Below are 19,272 nucleotides of genomic sequence, written 5' to 3'. Positions count from 1 at the left end.
TCAAATGGCGCTGAGCAGTATGGGACTCAACATCTGAGGTCATAAGTCCCCTAGAACTTAAAACTACTTAAACCTAACTAACCTAAGGACACCACGCACATCCATGCCCGAGACATGATTCGAACCTGCGGCCGTAGCGGTGGCGCGGTTCCAGAGTGAAGCGCCTAGAACCGCTCTGCTACCACGGCCGGACTTCGAGGTAATTTGTTCGAACACAGTATGTATTCGAGGATCCTACTATAATCGGTGACAGCGATATGGGTCTCTAATTAAGCGAATTACTCCTGTTTCCATTTCTGAGGATTGGTGTGACTTGTGCAACTTTCCAGTCTTTAGATACAGATCTTTCTTCGAGCGAGCGGTTCTATGATGCTGCTAAACATGGAATTATCGCATCAGCATATTCTGAAAGAAACCAAATTTGTATATGGTGTGGACAGGGAGACTTCTCTGTCTTAAGTGAGTTGCTTCGCTACTCCGACGATATCTGATTTTGGGTTTCCCGTGCTCGCTGCAGTTCTTGGTTCGAATTCTGCAATATTTACTTCATCTCCTTTGGTGAATGAACTTCGGAAAACGTATTTAGTAGTTCCGCTTTATTAGCACTGTCATCGGTAACATTATTGTCACTATCGTGCAATGAAGGTATTGATTTTGTCTTGCCGCTGATGTTCTTTCCATACGACAAGAAACTTTTTGGATTATCAGCCGTACTTCGAGATGGAATTTCGCTGTGGAGCCCATTAAAAGCATCTCACATTTAAATCAGCGCTGAATTTCGAGCTTTTGTAAAACATTGCCAATCTTGCGGATTTCGCGTTCTTTTTTAATTTGACATACGTATTTCGTTGCGCTTATAACACTGTTCTGATCTGTTTAGTTTACCACGGGCGGATCAGTTCCGTCCCTCATTAATGTTTTTGGCATTAATCTTTCAATTGCTGTCGACACCACATCCTTGAATTTGAGCTACATCTGGTCTACGCTTGCATAGTTCGGAAAGAATGTAGACTTTATCTTAAGAAGGCGTCAAACGAATGTTAACCTGCTTTTTTAAAAAATGTATATTTTCCCCCAGTATTCAATATCGCCACAAAACCTCTGTAATCACCAATCCCTGTAATGGTAAACACTTCTAGTGGGCTCCTGAAGTAACTGCTCAAAATAATTTTCGTAGAAAGCATGTAGTACAATTTCTGATGATGTTTTATGCCGACTACCGGCTTCGACGTGTATTTTCGCCAACATGTCGAGGGTAGATTGAAGCCATCACCAACCATAATCATGTGAGTAGGGTACCAATTTGAGTCTTGCTCAAGTTTTCTTTAAACGTTTGAGTAAGTCGGGGTTCGAGGTTCGGCAAAAGGAACCAGTTCTTAATGTATTGCGTTTGTCAAGTATAGCCTGTACCAACACTAACTCACAGTGATTTCAATTTTGTTACAAAATAAAGTATTTCTAACAGCAGTTGTATGTAATTTATCCTTTCTGGACACCGTTAGGATCTTTGTAATAATTTCATCTGAATTTATTTCCTGTTTTGGCAGGTTTAGTACTGTAACGATTTCAGCTTCAGTGCTCTCTATTAACGCTTGGAGCTCTGGTCCTTTCCCAGAACAGCTACGACAATTTACCTGTGCTTCTTAGTACTATCTTCGTCCTGCGATTGACTTGCATCCATTTTTGTTCTTTCCAAAGACCAAAACTAAAGAACTGCCCAGTCCCCGCTATCCCTGTAGCCGCCTCTTGAGCATCTGATTAATTGTGATATATTTCTGTTTCTTGGAGTAGGTTCCTGAGGCATCGTACACTGTCGGGATACAGTCTTCGATGCTTTCTGCATCACGTCTGTTGAGAGTTGCGTGCATTGGAAATGTGAATTTTGATATGTTGTTCAGCTGTATGACATCTACATGCTCTTTGAAATGTGTCTCGAAGCTTCTGCCAGTTTGCATATATAGTAAAATTCGAAACTATGGCATTCGAATTTGTACAAGTTTGATCTTTCGTTTGGGGGAGTGGGGGCTGTTCTTTAAGTTACGAATGGCCAGACACTCGAGATTGTTGTTTGTGTGGGAGCTTATCTTTATATGTAGACTTCCAAATAGACTGCTCGTTTTGTCTGATGTGAAGCTTTATCGCCTGATGCAGATCTTTTTTAGTGTTTTTAATAGTTTATTTATCATGAGAGTAATATGTCCACCGAAGCTGTGGTTTTAATGGTATAAATTTCTTTACGCTGTTGAAATGGTTGAAATGTAATTTTATGTGGGCAGTTTAATGTGTACCTGAAATATGCCTTCTAATGCTCCTGATGTACACGTTAGTAGCTGTTGGTTTTCTGGAAATCTTAAAATATTGATTTTGTTTTAAAGTCTAAGAAGTTGATACAGTTGATACTTTTAAGTTCCAAATTCTCTCAGCTCTTGTCGAACATACAGGGTGCCAGTTTGGTTCTGTGTATCGTGTAATCCTGCAGATAGTGCTGATTTGTGGCAGCTTTCTTCAACTCTCGTAAGCGATAATTAATAATGCTCATCGTCTCTTTTTTTTTTTTAAGTGTAGACTTTTACACACTACACGTCCATCACATTTCGCTTTCCAGTTTCGTCTTTACGTTCAGCAGTTAGAGGGTTTTGTTTTCGATCTGGACTACTCTACCGATCTTCATTTTCCTCTAATAAGTGGGAAGAAGCGAAGTTGACTTGAGATGAACACGCCTCCCCCACCGTAATGGCCTTCCACTGCGTCATTCGTGGAAGTGTCATCTTCAGAGTGTGCCTGACACTTCCTTTCCGCCCCAAATTAAATTAACCGGCAGTGCAGCGGTTCCATTAGTGCGCGGCATAACAATGAACCATTGTACGCCGTAAGCCGAGTTTCCTGCTTACGTCCTGCTCTTAATTCCGTGGGGCTTAATAAACCTTGCGTAAATTTCATTACGGCTCACAGAAAGTTAATTTGTTCTCAATTAAGCTAGCGTTGCTAATCCTTTGTTTCCCTCATAACGTTTCAAATATTTCCTTATAAACTGCGCGTGTCTGGAATTAATACGGCCGTGTTCTCTGGGTCGATGGAGACCAGGAGCTGCTGAAATATTGTTGGAACACTTTCATTGGCTGTGTGCTCTGTAAGCGCTAATTACCGAGGAAGTGGTATGTCACACTGATCACGCAGAGCATAATGATCAGTCGCTCCGACATTAAAACAGGTGTACTTCGGTGGACAGAAGTACATCAGATGTTGAGTGGGCTCAAGACGATATCCCAGAAGTGTTCGGTAGCACTTATGTGTGATGTCCATACAAGAAATGGAAATTCACGCTCCTCTGCCTCAGACGACTGTGACCGAGCGAGGTGCCGCAGTGGTTAGCATACTGGACTCGCATTCGGGAGAACGACAGTTCAATCCCGTCTCCAGCCATCCTGATTTAGGTTTTCCGTGATTTCCCTAAATCGTTTCAGGCAAATGCCGGGATGGTTCCTTTGAAAGGGCACGACCGATTTCCTTCCCAGTCCTTCCCTAACCTGAGGGTGAGCTCCGTCTCTAATGACCTCGTTGTCGACGCGACGTTAAACGCTAACCACCACCACCATCAGACGACTGTGACACTGTTCACTTACAAGGGAACCTCCCCATCGCACCCCCCTCAGATTTAGTTATAAGCTGGCACAGTGGATAGGCCCTGAAACACTGAACACAGATCAATCGAGGAAACAGGAAGAAGTTGTGTAGAACTATGAAAAAAAAAGCAAAATATAGAAACTGAGTAGTCCATGTGCAAGATAGGCTAGATCAAGGATAGTGGTAGCTCAAGAGCGTGAGCGGGTGAGAGGTCCTTGGTTGAAGTCTTACCTCGAATGAAAAGTTTAATTTTTAATTTTCAGACAATTATTATCTGCCAGTCCGTCCGTCCGATACGATGTAACTGCGCCGTACTATGGGGACGCTACACCTAAACAAACATCGAAACACACGACATCAGTCGACAACAGCGCACGGAAGAGAGAGTACTCCCGCTAACGAGGATCCCTGGGTCGCAGTTGACTGTTCGCTACTATGGACGAGAGTGCATTAAATACGTGAGATGTATTCCGTGGGCAATATGAATCCAGCAAGTATAGCTCGCGACTTCAATAATAATCGCACGGTTTTGCGGTGCGGTCGCAAAACACAGACACTAAACGAATTACAACGAACAGAGACGTCAATGAACGAACGGACAGATCATAGCTCTGCGAAAATTAAGAACGTAAACTTTTCACTCGAGCGAAGACTTGACCCAAAGGACTTCTCGTTCCACAGCTGTTCACGCTAACCACGGGACCACGGCGCTCCTGAGGTCAGATTGTCCTTGATATTGCTTGTCTTGCATATGGACTATTCAGTTTGTATTTTTGCTTTTTTTTCATAGTTCCACACAACATCTTCCTGTTTTCGCGATTGATCTGTGTTCAGTGTTTCAAGGCCTATCGACTGTGCCAACTTATAACTAAATCTGAGGGGGGTGCGATGGGGAGGTTCCCTTGTTAGTGCGGCATATGCTAGCCAATAGCTGACAGTGACTGTGGCGAAGACATCATTCATAGATGAATGATACCGAAATGACCTGCATGCTACAGCTCCCTCGCTGAAGTAACAATCACTTGTACCATGGAAGATAAAGTGAACTTCCATCTTACAATTAAACTGCTACCGCTGGATTGTGCATGTTCCACAAAACTGCTTGTAGATAGTGTTCTCCTAGGAGAAGAAACGTCGATGTAGCAGTAAGACCACGAAACACGTTTCATTATTCTGTGGTCCAGCCACGGTGGTGGTCTAGTTGGTTGACTACTATATTTCACCCTGGGAGGTCCCTGGTCCGGTCACGGATACCGACGAGGAACTTCCCTCGTTCCAGTCACCCCAGGACTGATAGTGAATTCTGTATTCAGTGAGGAAGCATACCTGTAAAAAGATGGGGTAAGCATGAGAAGTTCGATTCCGGGTGGCTTGTTGGCAGACATTTTTATTAACTACTTGGAAAACAAGGTTTTTCGTGAAAATCCCCCCTTGGCACTTAAAATTGTTCATCACGTCCGGTATGTAGATGGTATGCATTTGTTAATAAAAGGTTGCGAAGATGACATTAACAGAAGTGTTACGCAGTTCAATAATTTACACGAGGAAATGAAGTTCACAAGTGAAGTAGGTAATAATAGTTCTGCAAATCTTATAGATTTAAAAATTAAGAAAGAAAATGGGAAACGTCATTGGTATTTTCTGGAAAGAGAGATGTACAGATTGTGTTTTATCCAACAAAAATATGTTTTTTTTTAAATTTTGCAATAAATCGCTTTTTTAAACTTCCACTATCAGAAACGTAACGCAAATCAAAGTCAGACGTTATCAGTTACATCGCACAAGCCAACAATTATTCACAGAATTATGTAATTAATATTTACAACAAAACTGCAAAAAGTGGAGCAAAATACATGACATGTGGACACTACAGTAAAAGACAACAATAAAAAACTTGTTATGTTACCTTAATGGGGTCCTGCTAGCACAAGAGTGGCATTAGTTATTAAAAAATATAAAGTTGATGTACCTTTTCCGACAGTGAACAAATTTTATTGTTCATTATTATATAATATACAAGAAAACTAACACCTCCCATTAAGCAGGTGTATACGGAAGGTTATGTGGGCCAAACTGGGAGAAATGTCGAGGCCAGATTCCGTGAGGATATAGCGCTGGAAAGAAAAGATGTGGCTGATAAATCTAATTTTGCCACCCTCCTAATTAACAACTGACACACTGTTCCGGATTTGAGCTCGCAGCCAAAATTGGTTCTTAGGGCAGAGAAGGGCAGATTTTTTTGGATTTGCTGGAGGAGATGGAAATGTTTGCCACCAGAAATTTCCTTGCACAATCTTGCTCAACGAGCAAGTGGCATTGAGAAGCATTCGTGTGGCCGGCCGCTGTGGCCAAGCGGTTCTAGGCGCTACAGTCGAATCCCGCCTAGGGCAGGGATGTGTGTGAAGTCCTTAGGTTAGTTAGGTTTAAGTAGTTCTAAGTTCTAGGGGACTGATGGCCTCAGAAGTTAAGTCCCATAGTGCTCAGAGCCATTTGAACCAGCACCCGTGTGTGGGAGCTTTTCGAAAACTACCTTCTTGATAGAAAGCGTGGTGATAACGCGGGTGGGACGTATTCAACACATTTATTTTTTTAATTTTTTGTCTTTTATTGTTATTTCATATCCCTACCGCATATGGGCGGAGGCTGGGCTGTTAGCGAATATACTTTGCTGCGCTTCAGTAATAAAATTTTAGAACATGTTACGAAATAGGACATGCTGGAAAGAAATATGAAAAGTATTACGCAGTAAAAAAGACAGGTGGTCAGTCGCACTAAGTGAAGGTATAAAAGGCTGATTTGTTGATTAATTAAAATATATGCGCAGATTAATGGAAAATGGATGTATCACACAATATAGAGACAAAAGGACAGTTGTATAAATTAAAAGATGAAAAGCGGACGTGTTGGTTGATTAAAATAGGGACATAGATGAATGAAGTGATGAGTAGATGCAGGCTGCAGTGGATAGGGATATCATGGGAATGTAGAATCCTGGGTCGTGCGTAGGGTGATGTTTCTGTGGGTGGATGTTTGGAGGAGGGATTTCGGAGAGATCCATTCAGCCTAGCTGATTCCTTCCTATGTAATAACGTTGACAGTATCGCAAACGACTACAAATGGTATAACCAAAAATGTAAGCCATATTTCCAGCAATTATAGATTGTACATTTTGTAATATAGTTTTTTTTACCTGAAACTGATTTATGAACGTCTTTTAAACAATTTACTGTACATCATCCTTGCGGTGCAGCTAAGACACTGGTTTCAAAACTCCATCACACAGTATCTCTGTACAAATATATTGGGGATTATGGTTTAGATTTGGACTGTAGAATTAAGTAAAGTACGGTAAGTTATAAGTTTTTATTACTTTGTTAACCCTGGTTCAATGTTTCACGGAAATAAAATTTGAATGTTCTAGTGTACCTCACGATAAGCGATAAAGTATAATGAAACACCTGTCGTAAGGATTTTTGAATTTCTATGATTACAGACAAAATTGTATTTTATTGTAATTGTTACTTGACTTCACTGTATTTTTATGTATACAGGGTGAAGCGAAATTCGCGCGCTAGGGCTTCGCAGCGTGACTCCTCATATGCCAGCGAAAAAAAAAGTCTGTCACAAAATTCCGTACGGCGAGTACATCCGGCAGAAAAAGGACGTTAAAGAGTGGCAATCTGACAACACATTTTTTTATCTCTGGCGTGTGAGGAGTCGCGCTGTGAAACCCGAGCGCGCGAATTTCGCTTCACCCTGTATAAAGTTTTTATTTTAATCCAATCCTATATATATGAGCTATGAAATAGAGAGATTTGGCTATCCCATGTGTCTCAATGTTAAACTACTTCCCAACAGGCCTCGGAGGCCCAACGACCGACCGCCGTGTCATCCTCAACTAATAGGCGCTGGATGTAGATGTGGATGGGCATTTGGTCAGCACACCGCATTCCAGCCCGTTGTCAGTTTTTGTGACCAGAGCCGCTACTTCTCAGACCAGTAGCTCCTCACTTAGCCTCACAAGGACTGATCCATCCCGCTCACCAACAGCACTCGGTAGACCCTAACGGTCAGCCATTCAAGTTCTAGCCATACCCGACAGCACTTATCTTTGGCGATCGGTAGGGAACCAGTGTTATTGCTGTCGCAAGGTCGTTGGCATGACGTAATGTAACTCTTGTCGTAATGATTTTTTGAATCTATATGACTGCGGACAAAACAGTTATTATAATTGTTATTTGAATTCGTGTTATTTTTAAGTATAAAAATTTATGTTAACCCAATCTTTTGCATATGTGCAATAAAACAGAGAGGGCTACCTGTCGAGTATGATGTAACCCGAGCTTAGGTGTGTGGAACAGTAAACAATGGCCTCCGTTGGACTAATGCTTGTACATGTACAAGTTATATTGGAAAATGTGTTGTCATAATTACAAGTGACGTTAGGTAATTATGGTATTGGAATTGTGTAAAACTGTGACATGGATTTTGATCAGTGTGCTGTTTCTGTATCTCATTATTGTATCATTTGCATTGCTGGTAGCTTCACTGTTAGCTGAAATCTCTATCTGCATTAAAAAACAGATGTCATTATGATCGATGGTGACCTTCTTTCTGTCCTGGATTACATCATGGTCGTGGAGCACAACCATTCCCATGGAATCTAACTTGATATAATTTGATCACAATGACGCACCTGTTGCGCAGGAGATCCAAATCTCGGGTACGCACATAATTTTTTAAAAGTATTACTTGTCTCAGACCGGCGAGAGGGCCCTCAAACGTGTGGAACCTGTGGCGTACAGATCATGGTGTGGCACAGTTTTAAAGACAAAATGGCAGCAGCTCATTTGAGATCCGATTTGTCTTTTATTTCAAACGACAATGACAAGAATGTGGTACGGCTTACAATGGTCCGTGCAGTGTAAGACTTGGTCCCTAATGCGACTTTTGTTATCAGGGTGTAACGTTCCCTGGCAGAACACACAATATTAATAAAATGAAATGACATTTAATTGTACTATGTACGCCGCTATGAAGCAATTCGAATGTATTGTAATTGTTTAACAAAAAATGTTATTTAATTTTGTGTAAAGGACGTTGGTTATTATTGTAATATTTTCTGTAATAATATTCTCGATGTATTTACGATTGTAATATTTCTATACTCATAATGTAATTACAAAATATCTTAATATCTGCGATGAAAAAATGTAAAATATAGCCACAGATGAGAATAATGTTGTGAGATTACAAAGAGATATTCAAAATCAGCAGTAGTATAAAATGCGCTACATAATGTGTATTCTTTGTCGTCTTCCTCTAGAGCTGAGAGAGAGGGGATTCCGTGACGTAGCATTATATGAATGAGTAGATTTCGTTTGTCTGTATCTATCTTTAGCCGCCATTAGAGGAGAAATTGAAAAGGTGTGTTATTTCAATTATTGTTATGGTCTAAATACATTATAATTTATCAAAATTGTGTATTACTAATGTAAATTACGTGCCCATGTCATCTATAATATCTCTTTAAAGAATTATCAGCACTTTTAGCGATTATCGTTGGTGTTGCTGGGCTGTGCCGTGACCGAAAGATTTGCAGCGGCGGCACATTTAAAAAATTGTTCAACTATAAAATTAACCAAACCCGTAAATCGGGAGCAGGTAAAATTAGCAGTGAATTACGAAATATTTTTCTTTTACAGCGATCCTGAGGCTGACTGAATTTATTACTGGTTTTACATTTGTGCATTCATAGGCGGATAATTAACGTTGAAGTTGTTAATCTGTTGGTTCTTTCCATTTCTAAAGCAAATAACTTAAACGTATAGTGAAGTGTGTTTTGTCAATGATAATTAAACGTTCAGGTCTGCTTGGCAATATTTAACCATTTTATGCTAACAGAGACAGTCTTGTGTTCTATAGCTAACCCCGGGAAAGATTTCAGTAAATATTTAAAAACCCACTGCATCTAGAAAATGTGTGCCAAGGCCGAAATACGTAAAAAAATTTAATTTTAATAATTTTCAAAGTCATAAATGTTATTAATCAGTTTGAATTTATCAGCATGAGAGGGCTGCTAAGGTTCACGTAATTTTAAATGTGCTTAATTCTGTCTAAATGAATTTTTATTACCACACGTAAATAAGGGGTTCTACAACAAAGTTCGTACTGAAAGACAAAATAACATAAATATTTAAAGTCATTTCTCCCCCATTTTCATTTTCATCCATTTTCATTTTTTACATAATAAAAATATTTCTTTTATTTTTTTTCGTTAAAAGGGTAGCTGGCTCATTCAATCTTTTTGTGAGTGATCAACCAGTCACATATTCCTGCGAATCTATTTTAGTTTTCCTTATGTCTTACTTGCGTTTTAATTTAAAGTTTTAAAACTAATGCCAATTTTTAACGCTAACTTACATATGTGTGCTTGTATGATTCTGCACATGATGAAGGATGTGACTAGGAGACAGTGAGTGTAATTCTATGTCAGACGCTTTTTATTTCTTTTACAGCATCTTCTACGTTTTAACCACATTCTTTTCAGCTACTTTTTGTACGGCACTGATAATCCCGTCGTCAAGCACCAGACGATTCCAGTACCAAATTGACTTCCCGGCTTTAAGCCAGGTATCGGCAAGATCCTATCCGGATATTAGCATTTCAGTACGAAGAAAGGCATGTAAGGAGGACTGACAATGCTATTGGTGATCGGCTGAGTAGGATGCGATCCTGAGGTTGATAGTTCAAAGAAGTTAGAGGAGCAAGCCAATGGCGCTCAGGTGGCCAATTCTGTCTTACGAGATTTTTCCCGTGTTATTTAGATGGCTCACTAGGTAATAGGAAACTAACGAGCAATGACGAATCAGGCACAAGCTGACCAATAGTGGAGACGATAGGTCTTATACGTTAAGGAATGATGCCTTATATTGTAAAGCGAGGAATGCTTACTGTCCTAAGATGTCTGTCCCTGCAGAGGTGGTCCCTATGATATTTGCGTTTTGCTACTAGTTACCAATGTATTGGCACTTGGGAGTATACAACACATAAAGGAAGATCAGGAAAGAATTCATTTGGAAAGGATTGGTGTCGGCTTGTAAAACCTGTTTCCTAGTAAACCACCTCAGGGTACCAAGCTGGGGATCATGACATCGAACCCTGCTGCGAAGCTGCTAGGAAGTTGATGTTGATTTCGTAAGCCCCTTTCTTTCATTCGTCTTTCCCTTACAACTTGCGAAATTATTTGTGATATGTTGATATACTGGTTTGTGCCCTCCTTATTATACTAAAGCTAAGAGTATTTTGACGGGCAGATGATTTTGCTGTCTTGTATTGACTAGGTATTAAGTTCATCAAACTTGTGTCTTGAGCCCTATTATTTTACTTTGATCTGATTCATGCAGCTAGATTTATCGAATTTTATTGTTTAAAAATGTATTTCAAGCAAGTCATCCCTGCCGTGTGATAGATCGGCCAACCGACTGCCAACACACCACTGTGCCGGCGCTAGAAGAAGAAAATCAACTAGAAAGGATCCATCGGAAAACAACCACAAAGAGAAACCACAATCTCATTCACTACTTATGGGAGACACAGGACCTCCGTGTTTACATCCACACAACACGCAATCACTTTCCATTCGCACCATTTCCTGTAGTACGGCATTGCCATCGGTCAGAATTGTCCGAAACGTTGCACAGGGGCAGAAAATCATGAGATTCGAAGAACCTTAAATTGACACTCTCCTATGTATGTTAACAGCTGTAAAACAAACGGTGGCATCATTTATTGAACAACCCTCGTATATTAAACTAATATTTTTTAAGGACATTGTCAGTTGTTGGTAAGTTGAGTTAACCAGAAAGATAATTCGTCTCACTATTTTCTGCGTTCTACACTAATATATTCTCTTCATCTCTGCACATCCAATACAACTCACACTCATTTGAATCTGCTTATTATTGGTTTCCCTCTAGAATTCCTCTTCCCCTAGTTCTCCCTCTCCCCCCTGCCCCACCCTTTGCACTCCACACTTCCCTTCATTACCAAATTACTACTTTCTGATGTCCCATCAACTTATCCTTCATTTTAGTCAAGTTGTGTCATAAACTTCTTTTCTTCCCGTTTCGATTCAGCACCTTGTCTTTAGTTATACGATATAACCATCCAAACTGGTACTATACCAGTGGGACGCTGGCGTTGTCTGGTGCAATGCTGGCATTGTGATATCCTCAAATTGTACAGATAGTTCTTGAAATAATAATGTGTTATAACAATAATTCATTGGTCAAGGAGTCTTCGCATCACAGAGTACAGAACGACTGATGTTTATTGGATGGGAGGAAAAGAGGAGGAAGGGGGGGGGGGAGGTAGGAAGGAGCTCAGGTCACACTGGATGACTTTCCCATCCCCTCCCTTTCTCTCTTCCAGCCCTTCCATCCGCTCGGTGACCTTGCCATCTGTCGACAGTGACCTTCAACATGACATTTACAGCAGCATCAGCTGTAATATGACACTGAAGAAAAAGTGCTGACAGATGCCTAGTCAGCATTTTGAATCGGAAGGAACACTTACTCACTACTATTGCATGCATTGCAGGAGTTGCAATAGTCAGTAGCGTACAATACCCAGACAACACAGTTGCCTTTGAAGCTATTGCAGCTGTATATGCCAACTCTCCATTCCAAGCCACACTAGCACGTTTACATCTGTCTGAGGAGTATGACGTTATCTATGCTTGGTGGGGGTCGATAAAAATGAAACCTGAGCTCCCATTCAATCATGCCACAAATCCAGCTTGTGGATATTACCAATTACAGTGGCTGCAGTCAGTTCCACACTCCTCATACCAAAGTTCACTTGTTCTACCACATTTTACTAATTATGTGCCATTTAAATACTGACAAAGAAAAACATATCATCATAGCATAACATTTATTACGTGATCAACTCACAAAAGAATCTGACGAGAACAGCTGACATCGGACATGTATGTGGGCTATCCTCAGCCTACATTTTGTTGGCATTCACAAAGATTAAATGTACTGCTGGTCTACAGAAACTACTACAACATCATTTCACTCCCAGCTGCCTTTTGACGTCGCTATATGATCTATTTACAGAGATCCTTTCCCCCATAGTTTAAAAAATGTGTGATCACAATCACGAAGCATAAATATGTACCTATTAACAGAATTAAGCTGGTTGAGCCACGCGGGATTAGCCGAGCGCTCTAAGGCGCTGCAGTCATGGACTGTGCGGGTGGTACTGGCGGAGGTTCGAGTCCTCCCTCGGGCGTGGGTGTGTGTGTTTGATCTTAGGATAACTTAGATTAAGTAGTGTGTATGCTTAGGGACTGCTGACCTTAGCAGTTAAGTCCCATAAGATTTCACACACATTGGAACATTTATAAGCTGCTTGAAGGCTAGCACTATTTTAATTTATATTAGTATTAACTTCAAATTTTTCACTCTTGCATACTAAATTTTCAGTCCAGAAATATGTGGAGACCCTGTGAGCCCATGAGAGAACTGCCACCAACACAGACCAATGGAAGGAGCTAAAGAACGAGGTAATGAACTGGCTTCATTTCGTGTGGCCAAATTAGTGAGTAGGTAAGTGTTATTAAATTTGACTAAATATATATATTATCATGGTAGTAACCATACTTGTGTCCATTATTATTATTTCCATAACCAAGTCTGCCATCTTGGCAAAAGAAAATAATGAAATTTTTTGCGAAATTTAAGACGACTGAGAATGAATGTCTAAAGTGTCTCATATTGAGGGATTTTTATACTGGATCCGAAACTGATCTTACATTTTACGAGTGTAATATTTACATAGTTATGGACAATTTAATATCATGATTTTTATTTTAGCAATATTAATTCAGCTCATGCGTCTGGGTTACAGACGTATATGTAAAACACGATCTTTTGTCCTCTAACATCTGCTAAATAGGTGTTCCTTTTCAAAATAATTATTTAGCTGAATTTTGACATCGCACAACTGCTTACTTTGTTAACACTTGACTCAGTTTTGGAATGAGCCAATTGAGAACGTTCCGTGTGAATCGTAATACTCTGTTATAACCTTTAATTATAATAGATCCTCAGCTCAGGAAACAAAATGAAGGGTGATGAATCAAACTGGATTAAGCATTCGAAATACGAATTTCTTACTGGAATTTTTAGTACAGTTTCAGAAGGAACGCGTGTCATCTATTGAGCAAGCATAAACTAATGTGGCCTGTTGTCATAAATATGTAATATTTATGAGATAAAAGTGGAATTCACTTAATATAAATTTAGGTTAGGGTCCAACAGTTTGTTGTCAGATGTGACAACCGACTTTGCTTCGATAATCGATATTGGTTACGAAATTAAATGACAGGTGCCAGTTGCTAAGCGCATTTCACTGTTTCTCCCGCAAAGCTCTGATCTGTCTGTCACCGTTCAGCGGTTGCCATCAGCGTTTGCCCCTTCATCTGGAAACGCTGATTCCACGTCCGTCTTGACGCTGTGGGAAATGCTTGTGGCTGCCACTGCCGCTGCTGCTGCCACGCACCATATGCCACCCTTCCGCATTCCAGCGCCTTTTTGGCTGGTGGCGCCACGTCCAGTGCTCTCCGCGCTGTTTCTGTGCCGGCTGAGTATTACATCTGCTCAGCAGCAGGTCTTTCTGAGATCCAGTATCAAGGTCAAGGTGCTGCGACAGTAAAATAAGCATACGACTTTGCCTCATTACAACAGATTTTATGACGGTCGCAACTGGGACAGTAAAGTCGATCGCTCCTATGTGTTGTCGTCCATTAGCTACACCTGGTCGAAGCGTCACTGTTCTCAACAGCGACTTAAGCTTCGAACAATACTTTTGTGTATCCCTTGGTATAGTAAAGGCACCAATATCGATATGCAGCTGACATCCTGTTTCCAAAATGTTAGACAACAGCTCAACTTCACGCAGGGGCACAATAGAGACCCCTCGGTACAGTCTTGGAATGCATACGATGTCTATTAAGCCAGAATTATGCTCGAAAACCCGACTATTTTTTCAGTTCCTATGTGATCATCTTGAGCACAGCGTTCTTACTCGGGCAACAATGTAGTGCGCTGATGTATTGTAGTAACCACTCTGCAAGGCCGGTTTCACGGTCTAATGGTTAAAGTTGTCGCCTAATTACGTGGATATGCCCGATGCGATTTCCGATTAAGACATCGAATTTCTCTGTTGTGGGAAGATTTGCAATGGTTTGAAGATGGTATCTGTTCTTTCGGAACAGTGCCCGAAAGAACAGATACCATCTTCATATAGTTAAGGCTAACCGGCGGCCATTGACCTTGTTCTTCTGTGCTGGATGCACACGCATTGCCCGAACTCTTACGGGACTCGGTAAGATCGTCTGCCGCGAGTAATGAGTGTAATGGGCAGAGGCACTACGAATGTAGTGTGTGGACATTAAGTTGGGAATGTGGGTCTCACGGGGAGTGTGCGAGGAATAAATCCCTGCAGTCGCACTATCCTTTGTGCCCTCGATGGCTCAGATGGATAGAGTGTCTGCCATGTAAAGCAGGAGATCCCGGGTTCGAGTCCCGGCCGGGACACACATTTTCAACTGCCCCGTTCATGTATATCAACGCCTGCCGACATCTTAGGGTCTTGATTTAGTTATCATTTGATTTGCAATGGGATTCACTCAGCTTCACGTTGCCTAATGAGAAACTTCTTGTATCAATAAGCATCTAAAGTTACTCGTGAGTCACCTAAATGGGGTCAAATCCAAAGACTAGCATGCCTTTCAGTAAAACGAAATGTATTTACCACTCTGCAAATAGGGTGCTTCTGCACCATGTCGCATCTTTAGACGTGTTCGTTTCCTGTTTATTGTGAGTGACTTATAGGAATGTGTGGTGTCTGTTCTTTCGGTCAAGTCTTAAAGAACAGACATCGCGCCACACCTGCACCTGTAATGCATATTATGTAAATTGAAGGTGGAGGGGAAGAAAGGAAAGGAAAGGGAACGAACTGGTGATATCAGCTGCATTAGCACTTATGCATAATCAGCAGCGACAAGTGATAATGCGTGCCAGACGGGGATTCGAACCCAGGATTTCCTGCTTACGAGGCAGTTCGTTAACCACTGCACGGATTATCTGGGTACGCTCGCAACCGACTCACATTCCCACCCAGCACCACCGGTCCACAGTCCGGTCTATGTTGTCTATGTTAGCTACTGTTAGATTCCAACTGTAGGTCGATTGTAACAGTGCGTGAGCACAGAGGGTTGTGGATTCATTGCCCATAGAGACAAATCAGTTATAGGAATGCATGGTAGCTGTTCTTTCGGACGTCCTCGATGGGCAATGACTCCACAACCTTCAGTGGTGGTGCACATTTACTTTCGACCTACAGCGCGAATCTAAAATCAGAGAGCATAGAGGTCACGGACGGTGACTGTGGAGAGCTGGCGCTAGGAAGGTTGTGCATTGGCTGGGTGCGCCAAAATAATCGGTGCATTTGCGATAAACACTGTGTTCCAGATGGCGCAGTGTTTGACGCACCTGCCTAGTAAGCAGACGAGCCTGGTGCGAGTCCCACTCTGGCACACATTTTCACTCGTCGCCGCTGTTTCCGCTTGATGTGTCGATGCACTTGATACCATTAGTTCCTTTCCTTTCTCCACCTTCCATTTACAGAACAGTGACCTAATGTGTGTAGGAGAGCTCTCACCTGCCTTCCTGCAGAACTGGTTAGGTACTTAGCTACTGATGGCTCCGTTGGGAGGAGTGCCGTAAGCACCTCACAGCACTTGCACACAGACGCTCAGTGACGTTCATTTAGGCACGTTACGTGGCGCTCAGGTGGCGCTGAGGCGGGAGAACGCACGCGCCCCTGTCCCACGAGTCTGAGCAGAGCGCCCGCTAGTAGGCAGGGAGGCAGCACCTGCAGATAGCTCTCCGACCACAGCCCCAGACAGCAGACACGTGGGCCCGCCACGTGCATTAGTAGCACAACACGCCACCCACGAGGGAGGCTTCCCACAGGAGGCTAAACACATAGAGTGGCTGCATCGCTCTTCTTCTCTAGAACTAAGTTACAGTCATTCCTAACTTCATTCCTGCCATCTGCTGTGGTCGAACCGTTTCCATGACGACATTGTGATGGTTATAAGATTATTCAGCAGTTTGGTAATATTATTTCGTGCCATATCCTTTCATGTTGTTATAACTTCTGTTTGGATGTGACGTTTACAGTCTGTCCTTCATGAAATATATTGTACAAAGTGCACTCACTAATGGCGATTAAAACTACAACACAAGGAAGGACAGCAAATAATGAAATTTTACTGGTTGTGAAATAACGAGAACTGTTTTACGGAATTCTTGTATTTGAAGGGACACTTTCGAAACTTAAACAACTTAAAAAGAGTGTCCATCAGGCGTTGTATACTCGTCTCAATGTTTCTCCCTTTGGTGGAAACAGTTTTTAAACTCCTCTGAAGTTAGTGTCTCTATCGATTTTTCCACTTCTCTTGCGCCTTGAAAACACTTCCCTTTCTTTTTTCTTTTCATTATTGGGAATTAAAAAAAGGGTCACACGGTTCTGTAGTGTGGAAGCAAACCGTTTTCATTTGGTTTTTTGCCAAAAAGTGCCTGACGTTCAATGCTGGGTGTGGAGCGACATTGTCATGGTACAAAAGCCAATCTCCTGATTGCCACTATTTGGATCTTTCTTTTCTCACTATCTGACGTAATCGTTTTATCACTTCAAGGCAGTAATGTTGATTAACTGTGGTACAATGAGGAGCAAATTCATGACGGACGATTCCCTTGATGTTGAAAAAACAAACCAAAATTATCTTTACATTGGAACTCACCTGCCTTCCTTTCTTTGGTCTTCAGCTTTGGTCTTGTATCCTTCCGGCTGGATTGTTGCTTGATTTCCATTTCGCGTCCTTAACACCACGATTCGTCGGCCGTGTTGACACTGCGTCAAAATCCGGATCAATTTCTGGCCGTTCATTAAATTCACGGGACACGCGCAAACGATTGGCTTTCTGATCATCAGACAGCACACGCGGAACGAATTTCGCTGCAACACGTTTCATCTTCACATCTTCAGTAAAAATTTGTTGGAGTGAAATCCAGGACACTTCAGTCATTTCCACCAATTCATCGATTTCTATGACGATCAAACAACATCGCAGCACGAAATTTTTCGATGCTTTCGTCCGTTCTGGGAGTCGAGGGGTCTCGGTCATGATTAATCTTCAACGGAGACCTGACCACTTTCAAAACGAGAAAAACACTCGCAAACCCTGTCTGGCTCAAAACGTCCTCGCCTTGAGCCATCCGAAGAATTGCGACAGTTTGCCTAACAGGAAACAGAACCTGACGGTAGGACATTGAAATTAACGCCTACGATCGAAAAATCACCGAAAACATGAAGCAGCGCTTACAAAAACCGTCGTACTGACCACATCGAAGTCGCTAGGGTAGCTTACACAGAATGATATCTAGTGAAGGCACATAGCGGGAGAATTAGAAAATAATATTCTACCATAATCACCGCAAGTGAACAATTTGTGTAGGGAGCTTAAAGTAACCGACATTGTGCAAGCTGACTGTGTCCCGGCACCCCAAACATTTTGGAAGGTGGATTAATAAGAAGCAGAGAGAAGAGAAGAGGGTGTTTCTTTGTGCTTCAGGCGTTCTACATAGCCTCCCCACACTTGAGTAAAAAGCACGGAACAACCGTATGAAACCGTTGGATACGTCCTTCTTCAAGTTGTTCAACTTGCAAGTCACATTGGCTTGAATGACGGCTATGGAATCGATGAGTTGACGTTTCACACGAATTTAGGCATTTCGTCGTTTTGCTGTATGTTAATACTGATAACACCAAGTATTGGCACACGCGTTGATTTCGTCCACAATAGAACTGTCTACATTTAAATCAGGTTGCGGCAGGCGTGAACGCGTCGTTGTATTCGTTCGGAAGACAACTTACACCCTGAACACTTGATTTAGGGACGTTGCTCCGTTGCGATCTGTGGCATAAAACGTTGGCACACTCTGGCGGCAGGTACGTTACTTAACGGTGCCTGCTTACAACAGACGGGTCGAATGCACGTCATCTGTTGTTTACAGTCTTTACTTCAAGCTGTCACCGTACTTAACACACTGACGTCGTCTATACCCTAGGAACTTCTTTTGGGCGGACGATGTGTGACATTCCCATACTACCAGTATGAAGTATTACCCTATAAGTGTTGCTAGCCGTCGGTGTAGGTTGCGTGAAACCGTGTCTGCAGCGACATCTGCTACTTGTAAGGGCTGACGACGAATGCCAGCAGTGACCCAAGTTCCATACATGGCTTCAAAATAGTTCAAATGGCTCTGAGCACTATGGGTCTTATCATCTATGGTCATCAGTCCCCTAGAACTTATTACTACTTAAACCTAACTAACCTAAGGGCATCACACAACACCCAGTCGCCACGAGGCAGAGAAAATCCCTGACCCCGCCGGGAATCGAACCAGGGAACCCTGGCGCGGGAAACGAGAACGCTACCGCACGACTACGAGCTGCGGACTCCATACATTGGTATCTGTTTCAAACTCGTAAACATGTCTAGTTTTG

Source organism: Schistocerca gregaria, chromosome 1 (assembly GCF_023897955.1).
Source record: "Schistocerca gregaria isolate iqSchGreg1 chromosome 1, iqSchGreg1.2, whole genome shotgun sequence".
NCBI classification, from domain to species: Eukaryota; Metazoa; Arthropoda; class Insecta; order Orthoptera; family Acrididae; genus Schistocerca; species Schistocerca gregaria.
The sequence above is the reverse complement of the archived record's forward strand: the minus strand, read 5'-3'. Positions refer to the sequence as shown.